The sequence below is a fragment of the Diceros bicornis genome, chromosome 13, assembly GCF_020826845.1.
Source record: "Diceros bicornis minor isolate mBicDic1 chromosome 13, mDicBic1.mat.cur, whole genome shotgun sequence".
Lineage (NCBI taxonomy): Eukaryota > Metazoa > Chordata > Mammalia > Perissodactyla > Rhinocerotidae > Diceros > Diceros bicornis.
The window spans coordinates 41,555,973-41,576,426 of record NC_080752.1 but is presented as its reverse complement, the minus strand read 5'-3'; the positions used below and the strand labels follow the sequence as shown (position 1 = coordinate 41,576,426).

General features: G+C 53.2%; 1 long non-coding RNA gene across 1 annotated transcript; it reads right to left on the bottom strand.

Annotated features, from left to right (window-relative positions):
- Nucleotides 1–2,428: 2,428 nt before the first annotated feature.
- On the bottom strand, nucleotides 2,429–3,460 carry LOC131412468 (uncharacterized). The gene is made up of 3 exons (XR_009221772.1): nucleotides 3,344–3,460; nucleotides 2,953–3,164; nucleotides 2,429–2,630 (listed from the first exon to the last, which is right to left on the bottom strand). It is a non-coding gene; the product is annotated as an uncharacterized LOC131412468 (long non-coding RNA).
- Between the last annotated feature and the right edge of the window lie 16,994 nt (nucleotides 3,461–20,454).

The following is a 20,454-nucleotide window of genomic DNA, read 5'->3' as shown; positions in this document are numbered from 1 at the left end:
TTTATTTATTTATTTTTCCCCCCAAAGCTCCAGTAGATAGTTGTATGTCATAGCTGCACATCCTTCTAGTTGCTGTATGTGGGACGCGGCGTCAGCATGGCCGGAGAAGCGGTGAGTCGGTGCGCGCCCGGGATCTGAAGCCGGGCCGCCAGCAGCGGGGTGCGTACACTTAACCGCTAAGCCACCGGGCCGGCCCTGTTGCATATTTTAATAAAACTAAAATATGCAGGTTCCTGATGGAGTGGTTATTATGATCATAGTTCCTGACTAGCCCCCAGGGAAGGGATTGGAACCATCCTGGCCCAGTCTGAACTGTGGGTAGTCCAGCCTCACCCCAGAGCCCCCCACCCCCACTTCCGACTGGTGGGGTAAGGCCGCCCCCAGCCCCTTGGGCCCAGGTCTGAGACAGCCCTCTCCCAGGGAACCAGAGGGAACCTGGTGAGTCAGAGCCCCAGGGATTCCTGCTTCGATTCAGCTCTGCCCTTTCACCCAACCCACAGGGCCTCTCCTGCCTGCTGGGTCCTGCTGACTCAGCAGCCACAGCCCTTCCCTCCTCAGACTCTTTCCATACTGCTTCTTCTTCCAGAAACATCCCTAGCCATATTGCCTCCTCAACTCCCCAGCCTCCCCACCTTTGCTCAGAACATCTAATTGGCCTCCTCCCCAGTACCCACAGTCACAGCTACCCACATACCTATCTTCCCTCCCCAACACACACACACACACACACACACACACACACACACTCACTCACTCACTCACTCCTAGACAACAAGGGTTTGACCTTAGGGTTGAACATACCTGGGCTCTAAAACCAAATCCTCCACGTATGTATATGCAACTGTAGCTAGCTGGGCCTCAGTTTCCTCATCTGTGCAATGGGGACAATACCTGCCTTAGAGGTTTTGTAAGGCTTCTGTGGGGTGATATGTGGGAAATGCTTAGCCCAGTGCCCGGCATGTGGCAAGTGCTCAGAAAATGGTAACTCTGGCTATCATTCATTTTTTATGGTTATTGGTGAACCTGTCTGCTTCCCAGCCAGCCCTGGTGGTTAGGTGGTTAAGATTCAGTGCTCTTACCACTGGGGCCTGGGTTTGTTTCCTAGTCAGGGAACCACACCACGCATCTGTCAGTGGTTATACTGTGGCAGCTGCGTGTTGCTGTGATGCTGACAGCTGTGCCACTGATATTTCAAATACCAGCAGGGTCACCCACGGTGGGCACATTTCAGTGGAGCTTCCAGACTAGACAGACTAGGAAGAAGGACCTGACCACCCACTTCCAAAAAAATTGACCATGAAAACCCTATGGGTAGCAGCTGAACATTGATACAAGGCCGGAAGGTGAGAGGATGGCACAAAAAGACGAGGCAGGGTTCTGCTGTGCTGTCCACAGGGGCGCTAGGAGTCGGAATCTACTGCCAGCACTAACAGCGGCACACTTGCCTCCCCAGCAGCTGAGCGTCCCTCAAGGACGGGGACTGGAAACGTCCTTCACCCCAGGGTCCCTGGAGCAGCTGACCAGTGCCTGGCAGGGGAGGTGCCCAATACACATCCAAGGACTTAAGTTCTGTCCGCTGGTTCTCAGAGTGTGCCCAGCAAGTGAGGGACCCGCTGCAGCACCTGTAGGGGCTGGAGGAGGTGCCCCTACCTGCCCAGACTGCCCTCCTGGGGAGGACCAGCAGCTGTCTCCTCCTCAGCCTGCCTCCACAGAGGGAGGCTCCACTCGGGAGCTGCTGAGCTCATTAAGAATGACAAAGCACCGTGTAATCGCCAGCAATTGATGAGTCTCCTGCCTCTTCCTGCCCCTCCTTCCCTTGCCCTGCTTGGCACTGCCTGGCCTGGAAGTCACCACCCAGACACGGAGCCAGGCGGCATGGTGACACGAAGCACAGGCTGGTGTCAAGAGACCTGGAGACTGGCTGCCTCTGCCACCCTCTTGCAGTGGGACTCTGGGCCAAGGAGTTCCCTTCTTCCATCGGCTCCCTTTCCGTCTGCAGGGCTCTTGACCTGGTGTTAAGAGGAGGGCCAAGGCTAAGGGCCAGGCAGGCCACAGGGGCTCTGCCAAGGGACGGGGCCGCCCCTCCAGATGGGTGAGTGCAACGAGGCAGACAGCCCCGGGTCTGATCCCAGCCCTGCCTCTCAGCAGCTGTGTGATCTTGGGCAGGCCGCTTACCGTGTCTGAGCAACAGACCCCTCCTCTCCAAAATGGGATTTGTTTGCGAGCACTTAGCTCTTCCTAGGAGAACCTGCATTTGTCCTGGATCTGTGCCTGTCACAGGGACCCCTGGACAAGGTCATCTCTGGCAAAGTGAATACAGAAATTAAGGGTTGAGAACTTGTAGAGCAATTCGATAGAGTAATTTTATGTCTTGAATCTCATAATAAAAAAAATAGGCTTATATTTTTTTCATTTTATTTTTCTAGTGATTCATTTTCCTTGTATTTTATAGAAGTATTGGTCTGTGACGGATTAGAAGTTCTTAAAAACTGATCCTTCCCCACAGTTGGTTCTAGAAGCACTGCTTTCAGGGACATTGTAAAACAGACATAGTAGCAATTTCGTCATAATATTTACATAGTTCTAGGGTGTGATTTCCGGGGATTTTCAACTTCTGTGGCTCACAAAACCTGCAGGACAAAGACCAAATCTCTTAGCCTGGCTTTCAAGGCCCGTCTCACTAAATCCCAACCACCTTTCCCATCTTGCCTCTGCTCCCCCCATCCCCCCCCCCCCCCCCCGCCACCACCAACCCTCTTCCTACCATCCTACCATCCTGTTCTCCCTTCCCCCAAACTTGCTGTGCCCTTTTACTCCTCCATGCCTTTTCCTATGCTTTTCCTTCCACCTGGAATGCCTTTGCCCTAAAAATGGCAAACTCCTATTCATCCTTCAAAACCCAGACCAAATGTCACCACTCCTGGGAAGCCTTTCCCAATGCCACTCCTGTACCTGCTCTGGGAAGGGTTAGTCGTTCCCTGCTCTGTGCTCCACAGTGCAGCATGATATGTGGAGGCAGGACATTGCGGTGGTGAATTCTACATACAGGCTCAGGAGTCAGAACAATGTGGGTTTGATCCCACACCCTTTGCCAGCTGTATGATCCTGGGCAGGTGGCTTCATACTGTTGAGCTTCATTTTTCCCACCTGTGCAGTGGAATCTGCTGTGAGGAGTAGAGATGAGTGAAAAGCTCCCCTCACGTGACACATGGAGAGACTCAGGACACGGCAGCTGCTGTTAGTACCATCCCTCGGGAGTATTACTTCCCAGGGTATTTTTTCTATCTCCCTTCTAGGCTGGTTGCTCCTTGAGAGCAGGGACACTTGAGAGCGTCTGATGTACCTGGATGTCTCCTGTGCCCAGGGCGGGGCTTGCACAGCGTGTGTGTTGGATGAGTCTCCAGCTGCTCCCTGCCCCGTGGTGCTGGTGGCTGTGGTTCCCTTGTCAGTGGAGTGCTGATTAATCACCTCTGTGGAAGAAGAAAAAAAAAAATCCTTGACTTTTTTTTTTTTTTGCCTATTTTCATGGTGTAAATACATCCACAATGGCCAATTTCAAGTTACCAGAAGTTTAACAGCCAGCTTGCAAAGTTCCTGAATATTTAACAGTCTGCTCTTATGAGACACCAGCTCTGGCACCCAGCTCCAGCACCCCTCCAGAGCAGTCAGAGCAGGCTTGGGACCCGTTTTGAGAGACAGGCTGCCCCCCATGCCCTCTGCCCCAGCCAGCACATGGAGGGCCACCCAGGGAAGGGCCACCAGGTCAGCCATGCCCCACAGAGGGGTCCTCACTCATCCCCCTCCCCAAGCCTGCAGCCCCTTTGTTCTTTGGCGTAAAAGCCTGTAAAATCGTTCAGCTATCTCTTCCTCAGAAGGAAGAACAGAAGCTGGGCCAGTGGGTCCAGCTGATCCATCCATCAATGACTCCTGGGGGCCTAGGCAAGGGGGGGCTACCCATGCAGCCAACAGGGGCCAATTTGCAAGAGTCCTGTCCCCAGAGTTGTTGCAGGCTACTGGAGCTAACCCTGGTCACAGTGTCCCCTGGTCACAGTGGGGATCAAAGAAGGCTTGCGCAGTCTCCTCTCCTCATCTGCTTTAGTCAAGCCCGGCCTCCAAGTCTTGCCTGTGCGGTTCCCTCGGCTTGGAGTGCCCTCTCCCTCCCTCCCCAGATCCCTCCCCCTTCAATGCCCAGCTGAAACACCACTTCCTTCCAGAAATCATTCAGTTATATTCCCAGGCCAGCAGAAGCTGCTCTAGGTCCCCTCTGCAGGGCTGTGGATGGATGCGTGTCTCCCTCGGTGCTTACCTCCCCCCTCAACAGCAGCGGTTCCCCTTGGGACGCTTGTTAAAAATGCACGTTCCTAGGCAGCACGCTCTGAGCTTCTGTGTCGGCAGGTGGGGCCCAGGAATCTGTGCCCCAGGAGCTTTGGCTATAGAGGACCTGAGAACCTGAGCTTGAGAAACCCTGTCCCAACTCACCAGGACCGGGCCTGATTCCCTCTGAGGCCTCGTAAGCCCTCACCGGGACCAGGGGCTCCCTACGCCGCCGCCGCCGTGGCATTGAATCCAGCACGTGCTCCTGAGGCCTCTCCGTCTGGAGGGTCATCCTCCTGGCTCAGCTGAGGGCTGCCCCTGGGGGCCTGAGCAGAAAGACAGGTGAGCGCAGGGCGGCTCCCTCCCCTGTGCTCAGGCTTCAGTCTCCTCACCTGTGAAATTGGCAGAGATAATATCTACCTTGTAGAGTTACTGTGACTATTAAGGGAGATCCTGGCCGAAGGGCCCGTAGGGTGTGCCTGACACATAGGAAGTAAAATCCAAATTGCCCAGCCTGGCTCGTTAAAGGCTGCATGAGCTACGCTGCCTGCCTCTCCCGCCTCCGTCTGGAGCACTCTCCCCGTGCCCACTGGCCTTCTCTGTGTCTTGCCTTGGATTGGCCAAGCTTGGTTCCCAACTCAGGGTGCTATAGACTGAATTGTGTCCCCCCCAAATTCATATGTTGAAGCCCTAACCCCCAGTGTGACTGTTTGGAGAAAGGGCTTTTAGGAAGTGATGAAGGTTAAATGAGGTCAAAGTGTGGGGTCCCACTCTGATAGGATTGGTGGCCTTATAAGAAGAGGAAGTTCAAGTGCATGCACCAAGGAAAGGCTATGTGGAGACATAGCAAAAAAGACTGGCTGCAAGCCAGGGAGAAGGCTCTCAGCAGGAACTGAATCACTGGGCACCTTGACCTTGGACTTCTCAGCCTCTGAATCTATGAGAAAAATGAATGTCTGTTGTTTAAGCCACCCAGTGTACAGTATTTTGTTATGGCAGTCTGAGCTGACTAATGCACAGGGCCTTTGCACATGCTGTGCCCTCTGCTTGGAATGATTTCCCTCTGATCTCATGGTGGCTCTCTCTTGTCTCTCAGATTTCAGCTTAAATGTCAGCTGAGAGAGTCCCTCCTTGGCCACCCATCCGAAGAAGTATTCCAGTCACCTGATTTTAATTCTGTGTAGAACACTTATCACATTCGATGTTTTTCTTGTTCTTCTTTTCTTTGCTTATCATCTGCCTCTACCTCACGGGAATGTCAGCTCCATAACAACAGGAACCTTGTCTTGCCTGCTTACCTCTCTGACCCTTGAACCGTGGGCGGCACACTGGGGGCCCAATAAATACTCATTAGACTGTTATTGTTAAATATCCAGAATCTGACCACCCATCCTTCCATGCTGGTCCGAGCCACCATCATCCCTCTCCCGGGTTATTGCAGTAGCCCTCTGCTTGTCCTCCTGCCTCCTCCAGTCTATTCTCAACCCAGCAGGAATCCTTTAAAACCTAAGTCTGATCATGTCACCCCTCTCTTGGACATCCTTTCTTGGCTCCGCTTTTCTCTCAGACTAAAACCGCAAATCCTTAAACTGTCACCCAGGGCCTTGCACAACTCATGCCACATCCTTCCACTCCAGCTACCTGGGCCTCCTTGCTGTCCTTGGATACAGTAGCACGTGCCCACCCCAGGGCCTTTGCACTTGCTGTTCCCTCTGCCTGGAACACCCTTCCCTCCAAAATCTGAGTGGCTCATTCCTTCTCACATTTCAAGTCTTTGCTCAAATCAATTGTAAATGATAACCTTTCCTCCCTCCAGGGCCGGCTTCTGGGAGTGTTACCAGTGTACTTGCTTGGGGCCCTATGCTCAGAAGGGCACCACGCTTGGCATTTTATGCTCCGCCGTTGCTGTCTTGAAATTCTTAATAATTTTATCTTTGAATTTGTGTTTTGTAAGTGAAACTGATGGGACAAGGGAGCGTGCGCCAGGGCCTCAGCCGCCTGCTCCCCCACCCATTAGCACCCATTAGCACTCCACGACTGTGGTTGTCTTTGGCGCCTGGCAGGACCCTGGTCACAGGCACAGGACAGGAGAGGGGAGGTCAGGTGCAGGCGCCCCACAGCGTCTTGGGGCAGGGCACGGCAGCAGCCATCCCCACCCTGGGCTGGCAGCATCATGGCACAGCTGGTAGGTGACTGGCCAGAGGCCACATCTCAGTGGGGGTAAGACCCCGATCAGGCCCTGAGCACATCCTGGAATGGAAGTTTAAAGACCTTTGGGGGTCGCCCATCTGCCAAAGGTTGGAGCAGTGGACCTGCGGGAAGGAGATGCCTGGCTTGACTGCCCCAGGCCCCGCCCCATTTGGGGTGCTCTGCATCAGTCCAGCCTCTGGCGGGCAGGGGCCCTTGGCAGCTGTCAGGCTCCAGAGAGCAGGTGAGTCCCCTGTAGTAGACTGGGGGCCCCCGGGCGCCTATGAGGATCTTTACCCCGAGGGGTCCCTGCGCCCAGGCTGTGCGTATCCTCTCTTCCTCCTCCCAGTCTTCCTGTTTGCCTCTTCTGGCAGGCTTGGGGCACCCTTGGGGACGAGCTGTGAAATACAAATTGTGTAATTTCCGTGATTCCACATATGAGTTAAATGCTCTGATAATTGCATTTAAAACTGGCATTGTACAATATAAAGACAAATGGTAAAGCTCGTGCTAATAATTTCAGTTTTTAATTTTTCTTTACTTAAAACGACATTAAATAGCAAGAAAAAAAACCACAGTGACAAGTCGAGAGAGAGACCGCAGAAGAAAGGAAAAAGTTTCCTGTGTACCTTCAATGACACCATTTCTCTGCTTTTTGAACAAGCGCCCCATGTTTTCATTTTGCATTGGGCTCTGCAGATTACGTAGTCAGCCTTGTCTCTGTCCTCCTGGTCCTGTTGTTGTTGTTTTAAATAGCACTTATGGCATCTTGACTATATAATTGACTGACTTCTGCAGTGGACGTTTATGGTCTGCTCCACCCACTAGAATGTGGGCTCCTAGAAGATGGGGTTTTGTCTGCTTGGTCCACAGCTGTATCCCCAGGGTACAGACGTGCCCGATACATTGTCGGTGCCTGGTAAATGTTCAGGGGATGTTAAATGAATGGATGTTTCCCGGGAAGACTGGGGCCCGGCAGTCTTTCCACTCCTGGCCGTCTGGGCTCCGGGCCCTCCCTCGTCCACGTTGGCTCACAGGCACTAGAACTTTGTGGTTCTGGCATTTCCCTTTCAGACCTCAGCGCTTCAGCCTCTGTCTCCTGCCAGCCCGGTGCTGTCGCTGTGAGTGCGGGCTGCCCTGCAGCCTGCAAGGAGCTCACAAGTGCTTGCACGACAGGCTTCTTTCCTTCCTGGAATCCCTCAGGTCATTTCCATCAATTGTCTCCAGCCACAGCTTCTTTTTTTTTTTTTTTTTTTACCCCCCAAATCCCCAGTAGATGGTTGTATGTCACAGCTGCACATCCTTCTAGTTGCTGTATGTGGGACGCGGCCTCAGCATGGCCAGACATGCCGTGCGCTAGTGCGCGCCCGGGATCCGAACCCGGGCCGCCAGCAGCGGAGCGCGCGCACTTCACAGCTAAGCCACGGGGCCGGCCCAGCTACAGCTTCTTGAGTTACTCTTTCCACCTTGGGAAGGCTCACTCACTGCTTTCCCCATCTGCTTCCACCCTCAATTCCTTTTTGGCTCCAAATCCTCTCTTCGGGTTTCTTTGGCTCCTTCTCCCTCTAACGGCCAGAGTGACCTTGGGCAAGCCAGCCACTCTCCTCTGGGGGAGGCCCTTGTGAAATGAGTGGGGGGGGGGGCCTGCCTTTGCCTTCCTCCCAGGGAAGGGCGGAGACCCTTAGAGGAACAATGGTGCACAAAATGAAGGTTGCTTCTGTTGCATTGGAGTTGCTGTCAGCACTGCACCCCTGAGGTCGCGTGACCCCATTCTTTCCCCTTCCCTTTAGTTGCACAAGAAACAGTCTTCCATTGCGACTGTAACTGCTCCCTGGCCGTACAGCCTCCCCGCAAACGTGTGATGGGACAAAGCTCGTCACGCGGGAGGAGTCCAGACTCTGCTCCCCTTTCTCCTAGAGAGAGTTCTGGTTTGGCACCTCAGCTGGCTTCTCCCCGTTCCCTGCTTTCTTATTTAGGGGTGGGACTAAACTGCTGAGGCAAAGAAACCCCCAAACACAGCAGCTTAAAGAATACAGAAGGGTATTTCTCACAAAACGGTCCCCGGGGGCAGTGCTCCAGGTCTGGAGGGCCCTTCTGCTCCACGCAGTCGTTCAGGGACCCAAGTTCCTTCCACGGTGTGACTCTCCCATCCCGTGCGGCTTTACTGTCATCTGTATGGGTTGTCACCATGTCTGGTTTCAGGCACCCGGTGACTTAAGGCCTCAGCCTGCAAGTGGCTTCCATCACTTCCTTTCACATTCGGTTGGCCAGGACTTGGTCCTGTGGCCACTGCTGCAAGGGAGGCTGGGAAATGTCGTCCAGCAGAGCAGCCACGTGCCGATGAGGAAGAGGGGCACGGGGTTTGGAGAGTAACCAGCTGACCTGCAACCCTCTCTATGAGGGGAGTCTGGGTTTGGACAACCTGGTTTCCAGGTAAATGGATGGAGAGGGCCTGACATGGAAAAGTGGGAGGAAAAGGGACGGGGCAAGGAGAGAAGAGGACTTTAAGAATATCAGATGCAAGTCGCAGTTGGAATTATTTTCAAATTCCTTTTGGCTAATGGTCTGTGTCTCATGAAGTGCTCTGCCATCGTGGTGCCGAGCCTGGGCCCCCTGGGGTCCCAGATTATGTGGGTCACGCACGCACAGCACGCTTATAATTTACCAACCCCAGCGCTGAGACTGAGGCCCCAGATACGGGCCCTGCCCTCCAGGAATTCACAGTCCAGCAGGGAAGACAGACGCGGGGTTAGAGCCCGGTCCGAGCTGCTGAAAGGGCATCCAGGAGGGAAGCAGCGCTGCCTTGGCGGGTGCTGGAGGGGCAGGCAAGAAAGGGCATAAAAGAGACATCATACTCTAGATTTACTCTGCCTGTGGGAAATACTCAGTTCTGTAACACATTTTACTAGAGTGATAAAAAGTAAAGGGAAGAAGATTAAGTAAAGAATCAAGAAACGAGTCCTGGCCCTGCTGCTGTGTGTCCTACGGCAAGTCCCCATCCCTCTCTGATCACATTCTCTTCATGCTGTCCCCAAGGCCACTGCTAGCACATCTGATACCTCTGTAGGAAGTACTGAAAGGCTCCCTCACAGGCGAACAAAATACAGAGAGGTGCCCCTTCCTCCAGGTCGACGCAGTCCCCATGCTCAGACACACAGAGTGGGGACAGGCTGTATTTCAGCCACACATCCCCCTTGGCTTCACGCCTTGCGCAGTGCACACCACACACAACTATATTTAGACAGCAGCCTTGCTGGTCAGCCTCTCTAGGATGTTGTCTGATCCCAAGGTGGTAACTGCTGTGAGGATGACTCAGGACCCCCCCTCACCCCCAGAACATTCTTCTAACTGGCAGGTTTTCTTTCTCTTGTGTTCTGCAACAGGGCTGGGACTGGTGCTGGACAAGTGAGGTGCCTAGGGCACATAAGTTAAGGAAGTACACTTTCAGGTAGTCATTGAGAATGGGTGCCTCCACAAATCTTGTGCCCTAGGCACCTCACCAGCCTCACCCTAGTTCTGGCCCTCATCTACAGGATTCCTATAGATATAGGTGGTGGGGGGCGTGTTTTAAAGGAAAGTTCCAGAAAACTACCTCAAAGTCACTGAAGGCAGCTTCTCTCAGCAGCGGGAGCCAGGCACCTGGGTGTCGTGGAGGGGCTGAACCTGGAAGAGGAGGCCCAGGGCAGGGGAATCACGGTCCAGGGACTGGGGGGCCAGGAGAGGCTCTGTGCTGGGGAATCTCAGCTTTACCCAGAACAGTAGGTGGCCTGCAGTCCACAGGAGGGGCGAGAGGGGGAGGGTCAGGTAATCAGATTCCTTGTTTGTGATCTGAGGGGGTTACAGGAAAAACTGCGGGGAAAGGGTGGAGAAGAGAGGACTATGGTTCTGGATCCTGAGCCACAGGGGACACAGCAGAACCAGGCCAGGCTGGCTGAGCTCACACAGCGAGGAGGAGGCAGCGTCTGAGGGAGGCTGGGCCTCCACCCAGGAGCTGGCCTTCAGGGTCACCAGCGTCCTCCCCAGCGTTGCTCTGGAGACAGGAAGCCTCAAGAGACAAGGACTCGGGCCACTGTGAGTCAGTCATGACGCATCCAGGCCAGGGTCATTCCAGCAGGAGAAAACCAGGATTAAATCACTCCCACATCCCAGATCCCAGAAACCTGGGATTGTGTTTTCCAAACTTCCCAAATGTTCAAAACCACCTTCACTTTTGCCTGTACTGATAGCTGTTGGGTGTTTTTTGAAAAATAAACTCATCTTTACTTAAGTAATTTTTTTTCAAAAGAAACTATGTAAATAGAAAACTGCATGATTGCCATAAACAGAAGCTAAGCAATCTCAGGAGAAGGATGTTAATCAAGAAGTGTTCTTAAATTCTACCGGGTTCTGGAGCCCACAGGTTCTGCATCTAGGTTAGCAGAGGTCAGAAAGGTGTTAACGACAGACAGCACCCACCCAGACTCCCCTGTCACATCAGAAATGGAGTCATTTTCTCCCTCTGTGAGTCCACATCCTTTAATGTGGCATCTGTGCCCACCTACCCCACCTCATAAATGTGTCCCCTCCTTGTGAAAAACTGCTCTGGGGGAGTCCTGAACCTATGACAGTAAGAGCTACCTTTTGTAGTTGGGGTGGGGGTGGGGGCTGGGGCCTCTGGCTCCAGGAATGGGCTGGGCCCTGAGCTGCACCCCCAGACTCAGCCTGGTCACTCCTGTCTCAAGCAAATCTTGGTCAGGCCAGTTTCTATGCCCTTTAACTTCAGCACATGGTATGGGAGCTGGCACACAGTAGGTACTCAATAAGTGCATGAACGCAAAACCCTTGGAAGAGAGGATGGGTCTGACCTCAGTGAGGCTGGGGGCCTGGCGACAATGATGGCTCCCAGGGGGGCTGGTTCATCTCAGGGTCCAGTGTCATCGCTGACATGGGGGCCCAGCTCTGTGGGCCTGGACGGGGAGGGTGGGGCGAGATAATCCCAGTGAGAGGCCATTGGAGGGAGGGGCATGTGCAAAGGGAAGCAAGTGGGTTTGCTGCTGTGGTTTTGTGGTGACAACTGTCTCCCACGACTAAAGCAATGATAAAAACAGGAAGTATTAAGTGGCTGGGACCTTCCCCACCTGACTTCAGCTCTCCCCGATCCCACCAGCCCTCTGTCCCGTCCACATCCTCACACACCAGGCTGTGTGTCTCAGGGGCTCTGAGAAGGCCCAAGAGCCTCTCAGCACCTGCCCAGCCCCACTGTCTGCCCTCTGACACGCCGCCACCACAGGAGGGGTGCTGAGCCAACTGTGGGCGCCTGGGTTCTTGGGCCAGCTCTGCCACCATGTCACTGTGTGACCTTGGACAAGCCCCCCTCCCTGGACCTGGCTTTCCTTATCACTGAATGGAAGGGGCTGGATAGCTGATGGCCGAGGGCTCTTCCCTTCCAGGTGTCCCACAGGATCCTGGGGGAAGCAGGAGAGGGGCTGGGGGGGCCAGAGAAGGAAGGCAGCCCCTGCCACAGGAGCAGATGTGAGGCCAGTTCCCTGCAGGCTCCAGGCCCAGGCTACACACACACACACACACACACACACACACACTCACACACACCTACACACGGCGCAGGCACAGCTGTGTGAATGTGAGTGAGAGAGCACTGCCTGCAGGGAGCAGGCTACAGAGAGGATGGAAAACAGCCAGGCTCCACCACGGCCTCGAAGGGCCGCTGGGGCCAGGGGAGACAGACCGGTCACAGAAATGACAGCACGAAGATGAGGAATGTAATGGGCAGGCTGGCAGTTTTGGGGTGGGGGGGGTGAACAACTCTGCAGGGAGGAAGGGAGTATTTCTTACCCGTTGTTTATTTGTTATTTTTATTAATTATTCATTTTAATGTTTTTATATTATTGAGATACAATTCATTAGCATAAATGTCCTCATTTTAAAGTGTACAATTCAGTGGGTTTTAGCACAGTCACAATGTTGTGCAACCATTCCCACTATCTAATTCCAGAACATTTCCATCACCCCAAAATAAAACCTTGTACCCATGAACAGTCACTCTTAATTCCTTCCTACCCCCAGCCCGTGGCAACCACTAATCTACTTTCTGTCTCTATGGATTTGCCTATTCTGGACATGTCATATAAGTGGAATCATATCCTACGAGAACTCTTATGACTGGCTTTTTCACTTAGTGTATTCTTGAGGTTCATCCATGTTGTAGCATGTATCAGTACTTGATTCCTTTTCATGGCTGAATAGTATTCCATGGTATGGATATACCACATCTTGTTTATTCATTCATCTGTTGATGGACATTTGGCTTGTTTCCCCTTTTTGGATGTTATAACCCATCATTTATCAAGTTCTTTCTCCATCCCAGGGGCTGTTCTAAGAATTCCATAGCATCATGTCAGGCAGCCCCTGGCACCAATCCTATGAGGCAGGTACTGTTCTAATCCCCTTTGTGCAGACAGGGAAGGAGATGGGCTCAAGGATTTGCCTCAGTGAGGTGGTGTTTGCATTCAGACTCAAGCAACGATGTGGATCCCTTCCAGGGCAGAGCACTTTACTGCCCCAGTGAGACCCTCCAGAGCCCTCTTTCCCTTGGCCACAGGGGACAGCAACAATCGAGTTGGTAGCTGCTCGTTCAGCCCGCATGCCTGAGTGCCTACCACAAGCAGAGCCCAAGCTGAGCCACAGTGGATGTGGAGAGTGACTGAGAAACCATCCTTCATTGTTCTAAGCCAGGGAGATGTGGGGTCATTTGTTATTGCAGCAGAGCCTAGCCTTGCCTAACTGACACGGCCCTCTGTGGGCTGGGACCCATACAGCCTCTGCACAGAAGCAGTGCCCAGGCTTGGGTATGCACACACACAGCTTGGGTATATTTTTGAAACAATTAGTTGTTCGCCAAATTGGATAAAAACCAAGATCAAGCTGTGCAGCTTGAGTTTCCAAGTCTCGGCATGTACATTTTGGGAGCTGACTTGCATGAAAAATGTGTCGGCACAGTGGCTGAAGCTACCCAGACGAGGCTGTCTCCTGGATTAGCCTCATCCTCGAGGTTGTTTCCAGAGGCCCTTGTGCTCCTCGAGGACACTCACCTTGACCATCAGAGCCAACAATAAGTGTTTATTGAGAGTGTACCCGACACTGCACTGAGCACTTTTCATGTATTTTATCCTCCTAACCCCACTATGATAGGTTCTATCATCATCTTCATTTTCCAGGTGAGGAAACCGAGGCTCAGAGAGGGAAAGGACTTGCCCCAAATCCCAAAACAAGTAGGTGGAATAGGTGGAGTTTGAACCCAGGTCTGCCCACCTCTAGAGCTCACATCCAGGTCTCTCTCTTTTCACCACTAAGGCCGTCTTGATAACCCGTGACCAACTCAGCATCTACCGTGCTGGAGTTTACAGCCAGGTCTTTTAGGGGAGACACACCATGGTGTGACAGAGCCACGGGTTAGAAGTCAGGAACCCTGGCTTCAAGTTTCAGATCCAGCTTTTACTTACTCTGTGGTTTAGGGCAAATTCCTTCCCCTCTCTGGGCCTCAGTGTCCACATCCACGAAATGGGACATTTGGACTAGATCAGTGGTTCCAGCGTTAGCTGTACATCTGAACTACTTGAAAGCTGGTTAAAAACACTGATTGCTGGGCCCTCTCCCAGCCCTACATTTTCGGGCCTGGAGACTCCAAATCCACAGGTGATTCACACCTGAAGCAAGCATTGGGAACCCTGCTCCTAGGACCTTCCGTAGCTCAGCCTCTGAGTTTATAGAGGCAGAAAAGACCGACCCAGTAATGAAGCTGGGCAGTCCGAGTCGAAGACCAAAGAAAACAGTTTACGGACAGTATGTTCTGGAAGAATCTAGAAGAGAAAGAAGTTACTTGGACTGTGGAAGTTGGGGAAGTAGAAGCAGAAGCTGGCTTTGCACGGTTTCATTTTCTCCTCGGAAGAAAGTCACATTTCCAGCTAAACCACCCTTCCTGGCCCCCTGCAGTTGGGAGGGGCGGTTCTGGGCCACGAAGTAGGTAGAAGTGTTGAGCGTCAGTTCTAGGCCTGGTCATAAAACCCTCGGGGGATCCTCCACGCTCTCTCCCCCTTTTGTGGTGATCTTGGACGTGAAGTGTTGATGATGGTAGCATTTACAAATGGAAGGAATCTGGGTGCCAGGAGGGAGAATCTGGGTTCCAGGCTGGGTTCCGCCCCGCCCACCACCACCGTTTGCAGTGGACTGCAGGACAAGGGGGCAATACAGAGACTATATTAAATTACTGAGATTATGGGGTTGTTTGTTACAGCAGCTTGTGGTATTATCCTGACTAACAAATACAGCCTGGAGGCGGTGGGACCAGAGCAGGCTCTTAAAAGCTGAGTGAGATTTGGACACATGGAGAGGAGGAAAGGGAGTTCCAGAGGGCAAGAATAGCAGGGGTGGGAGCTGGAACAGGTGCGAGGTGTTTGCACCCTAGAGAGAAACTCAGTCTGACTGGTACCGAGGGCCATGCTGGGTGGGAGACGAGACCAAAAATGTTCCCTCCAGCGGTGTGCTGGAGCCAGCTTACACCAGCTCACAAGAGCCGACTGTGAGCATCTTTTCCCAGCTCTGTGTTCTGTGACAGACCTCACTTTGGTAGCTTGAAATTGGCCATGGTGGGAGTATTTAAACCATGGCAACCAGCAAACACTATAAGCCAGAGCTTTTTGTCTCCCGTTGTTAAACATTTATCAGCACATTACTGGTTGCAACCCACATGCAAATGGGTCCTGCCTGTTTCGAGGCAGTGGAAAGACCAAAGCCCCTGAGGCCACTCACTTCTAATCCTCGCTGTCCTCCTTCTGAGCTGAGTGGCCTTGGGCAAGTGAATGTCACCTCTTTGAGCCTCAGATGCCTCATCTGCCAGATGGTGCCAATGATAGTACCTCCCTCATAAGGTCCACGTGAGGAGAACAGTACACGAGATCGTGTGTGTGGAGCCCTGCCTGCATCCCCCTCAGGACCTCAGGACCGCCGTGCCCGGGACGGCCTCCTATTGAGTTCCTGCGACTCCGAGGGCTTCCTCTGGCCAGAGGGCACGCTCAGCCATCACAGGCTGGAAGTGCTAGGATGCTGATGTGTCTGGAGCAGTTCTCAACCAAAGGAGGATGGGAGCTGGTGGACGAATAGCCCAGCCTCCTCATCTCTTGATTAGGACAAATCTGAGGCCCATTCTACCCCATCTCCTGCAACTCTCCAGAAGGGCTGAGCCCTGGTGGTCCCCGCTGCAGCCTGCCCACTAGCGTACCCTGAATTGGATTTTTCCTTCCCTGCCTCACTCCGCCACCAGTGCCTCTGGGGATCACTGCCCCAGGGGACTTCTCTCATCCTTGTCTCAGCGTCTGCTTCTGCGGGAACCCACCCAGAGAGCAGCCAAGATGGTCAGGAACCAGAACACGCCTTCCACGTGCGCGGAGATTCACAAAGTGAGATCCACCTGCTACTGGCTCCATGCCTACAGCGACCCCAGGAGGCTGGCGGTGGGGATTGTCTACTCCATTTTGCAGATGGAGAAACTGAGGCTCAGAGAAGAGCAGTGGTTTGCTCAAGGCCATACCAACACCGAGGAGAAGGGCTAAACCTGGGGTGTCCATATCCCATTTTCAGCTTTGAGCTGCTCTGGGCTCCCGGACTGCCCTGCACTGGCTGGGAGTGTGGTCTCCACTCCTCTGACAGCTCTCCCCTGACTGATGAGGCTGACTCTGGACCCTCCACGGGCCTGGGATAGTGAAGGGCAGATGGGCAGGTGGTAGGAATGGCTGGTTATTAAATCCATCTATCACTTGGCAGGCCTGACATCATTCTGTCCTGGGAAACTCAGTTCTGCCTGAGGGTGGCTGGAGGGCAGGGTGGGGTGGATGCTGACCCAGCAGGAAAGGGTAGGTGGGGCCGTGCAAGGCCAGAGAGCAGCTAGGGTGGATGAGGTCAGAGGTAGCCCCTGGCCATCTGTGTCCCCACAGAGTGAGGGCAGCCAGGGACCAGGGACAGTGAAGAGGATGAGGCAGGGCCATTGTCATGCAGATAGCCACGGGCACCCCTGTGGGCAGCGGCCTGAAGAGGGGACCTGCTCTTGGGTCTCTGCCTCTAATTCCCCCATCACCTCCTGAGCCGTGGAAGTTCTGAATCAACCAGATCCAGATTCCCAAGCCCCAAAAGACAAGGGTCAGGGGCAATACAGTGGCTGTGGCACAAAACCTGGAGGTGCCTATGGGTGCCCACTATTTAATGAGCACCAACTGTGTGCCACGCACTTGTGTTGGGCACTCAACACGTCTCATTTCATCCTCATGCCGTGCAGTGAACGGTTAGGGGCTTGAGTTCTGGAGGCAGACAGACCCAGGTCAGAATCAGGCCCCACCCCATGGGAGTCTGTGCACCTCAGCGAGTCGCCTCACCTTGCCAACCTTAGTCCCCACATCTGTAAAGTGGGGTTAATGATAGCAACCATCTGCTGGGAGGAAAGTGGTGAGGATTTCATGTTAGATCACGTGTAACTTGCTCAACTCAGAGCCTGGCACATGGGACACATTAAGTGGCAGCAACAATGATGACATTAGCACCTACTGTGTACAGGGTGCATGCTGAGCACTTTCTATGGAGGATTTTATTTAAACTTCACAACCACCCAGAGGGGGAGGGATTACTATTAGCCCCGCTCTCACAGGTAAGGAAGCCAAAGCTCAGAGGGGCGAAGTCACTGGCCCAAGGTTGCACAGCTACTGAGTGGTAGAAGTGGGATTTGAATCCAGGTCTCTCTGCCTTGGAGGCCTGATTAGCAAAACCCCCTGGCCCTCCAGAGGTTAACAGTCCACTGGCTCATCTCTTTGATCCTTGAAGAGATACGTGCTGCATGAGGCTTTACTGGAGGCCGAGAGAGGGTGAGGCACCAGCCTGGGCTGCAGACAAGACAGTGCAGAGCTGGGCCTATAACCCAGGGTCTCTGCCTCTCTGGCCAGGCCTCCTTCAGGACCCCGGAGGTCATTTCCAGCTCTGCTCTGGCCTCTCAAGGCAGGAGCTCTCATCTCCGTGCCCTGCCCCTGCCTCACTCTCTCTTGTAGAAACTTCCAGGCCCCGCGGGAACTCCTGGGCTTTTCTTCCTCAGGCCACTAAGGTGTGGGATTGAGGCCCCATTCTTTTCTCTTCCACAGAGAGGTAATTTGCCTGGAACATGTTGAGCACTTTAAAAATTTGGTCACATTGCAACTGTCTGAGTTACCATGGTGACCTCACTTTGAATTTGCCTCCCAGGGGGAGTTGGTAATAATTAATACAGCACTTAGCACCGGCTGCCCACAGTGAGCATGGGGGAGCATCACAGGGCCCCCCCCCCCCCAGGATCCACTTCCCCAGGGAAACAGTGCCTCCTCCGCCAAGCAGGGTCCTGGGCTCCCCAAGGAGGCAGGGAGGGGAGAAGACACCCCAACCCTGCCCACCCCTTCAGCAGCCCCAGCGGCCATGTTGTTGGAGCTGGACTAGATGGAGAGCTCCCTTTTACAGATGGGAAAATCAAGGCTCAACAGAGTAAGTGACTTGTCCAAGGCCACAAAATAAGATCCAGGCAGCATCAGCATCAGGCTGAAGGCTGGTATCCTAAGCTTCCGGCCTGGGCTCTGGCGGTTGCCAAAATTGGGGAAGCCCAGCTCCGAAACTTCCCCCCTTCCTGAGCGCCTGGACACTATCTTTTGTGAGCCATTTGAGAGGGTTAAGCATTGCCCTCCCTGGACCCCATGGAGGGGCCAACGGACCTTTGCTCAGTCACTGCCCTTTCAGCACTAAGTGGATTATAAGATGGTGCGGGGTCTTAGGGACCAGGCTCTGAGGAAGTCTGGAAGAGGGAACTGGACGGACTACGATGGGGAGGGGAGCCCGGGAGGGAGACTGTGAGGGAGCTCCAGGCAGGGACAGGCCTTCACCATTTCTGGAGAGGGGCCCCAAGAGGGGAAGTGCAATGGAGGTGACTCCATGCTCCCCTCCGTCCCACTCCTCCCTGTCATTTCTTGGTCTCTGCCCACTCCAGCTCTTGTAGAAAAAGAAGTAGAAAGACATGTAGTAAAAAGTACAAGAAGTCTCTTGTTGAATTCAAACTCCATCCCATTTTTCAGATGGGGAAACTGAGGCTCAATGAGGCCTTAGAGAGGTCCAGAGACCCACAACCAACAAGTGGTCAGTGGGGATTTGAACCCACATCAGTCCAACTGTAGCATCTGTACTCTTAACCATTACCCTTGGGCTCTTCAATCTCTCCCTCTTCCCACATTCCCCTTGGGGGCTGGGCTGAGGGCTTGCGGAGGTGTTAGCACCGACTTAGAGCTGGAGGGAAAACGGGCCTGAGGCTCTCCAGGGCTGGTGAAGGGCAAGAGGCAGGGAGGAGGAGCAGGTGTGGCTCAGGCAAAAAGCTTGGAACTTGGGAGCTTCAACTATGGAAGCTGGGTTTTAGCAAAGGGGTGGGGAGAAGAGGAAAGGGGGAAGTGGCTTTGTTCACGTCCAAAAATTAAGCTTCCAGTGTTTTGTTCTCTCAAACAAAATAAAACAAACCTGTGACTTTAGTATGCTGCCACCAGGTGGCGGTGTAATTTGGCTGCTCATATCAGATATTGGCCCTCCATGAGAACAAAAATTTCCCTCATTTTTCAAAAAAGATAAAAGTCTATAGAATCAGATTTATACATTATTTCACATAATTTTTAAAAATTAAGATAACATTTTAGGGGAAAAATGTCAGATATACAACTTGATTCATTCTTCCCTGACCCTTAACTTTTTTCTATCTACCTACCCTAAACCTTGGGCTCTCTGGTGGTCTATCTTCCCTTTTCTGTCTGGCTCAGGTCAACAACTAGAGCCCATCCCAAATGTTTTCGTGCCAACTCGATGTACTGGAAAGAGCAGGGGACATGGGGTCAGCTCACATCCCTCACCTCAAGGAGCCCAACTCTGGAGGTAGCTGCTCACCACCCCAGGTCACCCCACGTCTGTACAGTAGACTTTCCATATACCGTGGCTCTCCTCCCACTGGATGTTAACTCTTGACTGCCTGCCACTCCAGAAGGCTAATTCCTGCAGGCAGAGACCACGGCCCATTCATCTCCGTAACTGTCCCAGATCTTAACCACAATGCCTGGCACATGGATGATGATCAGCAGTTTGTTGAATAAATAAATGAATTCCTGTTTCACAGATGAGCAAATTGAGGCTCCCAGAGCGACATAATGACGATGATGATGATAATAAAAATAATGGACATTTGTTATGTACCTACTGTATGCCAGACATATTAATTCATTTAGTTCCCTCAATAATTCTAGGAGGTGGGTACTATTATTACGCTCGTTATACAAATTAGGCAACTGAGGCTTAGAGACATTTGGGATGGGGAGATGAGGGCAGGCATCATTCATCCATCCGTTCATTTACTCAGGAAAAGTGTCCTGCAGCTAGATGCCCGTTATCCATGGGACCCCCAGCCCGTGCTAGGCGCTGTGGTCAGTGAGCACCAGGGGGCGAGGGCCGCCCCGTCTCCCTTCTTCACCCTGGCCAGCCTCTGAGTGAGGTGCTTTACCCAGGGCCTCGTGTACAGCCCGCGACAGCCTGCCGAAAACGGGCTCGGCCACCCGGGACTTCACGTCTTCGCACCACGCGGCAGTTTGGGTGGGAGAAGGGAAGCGCTCTTCCTCTGAAAGCCGGAGATGTCTCCTCGCATCTCATTGGTCCTCCTTGGGGTGCGTTTCCACCCCTGAACCAATCAGGGTGGTCTGACGGATGCCATTGGTGGATTGACTCCGCCCCGGAAGTGAGGCGCTGTAGATTCCAGCCACGGAGCAGGTTAGGAAGATGAGACGTGAGTCCCCTAAGGAAAGGCTGGGTCCGGTGGAAGAAGGCTGTAGAGGCCGGGAGGACGCCACAGTTGCCCACTCGCTCCTGTTGCCT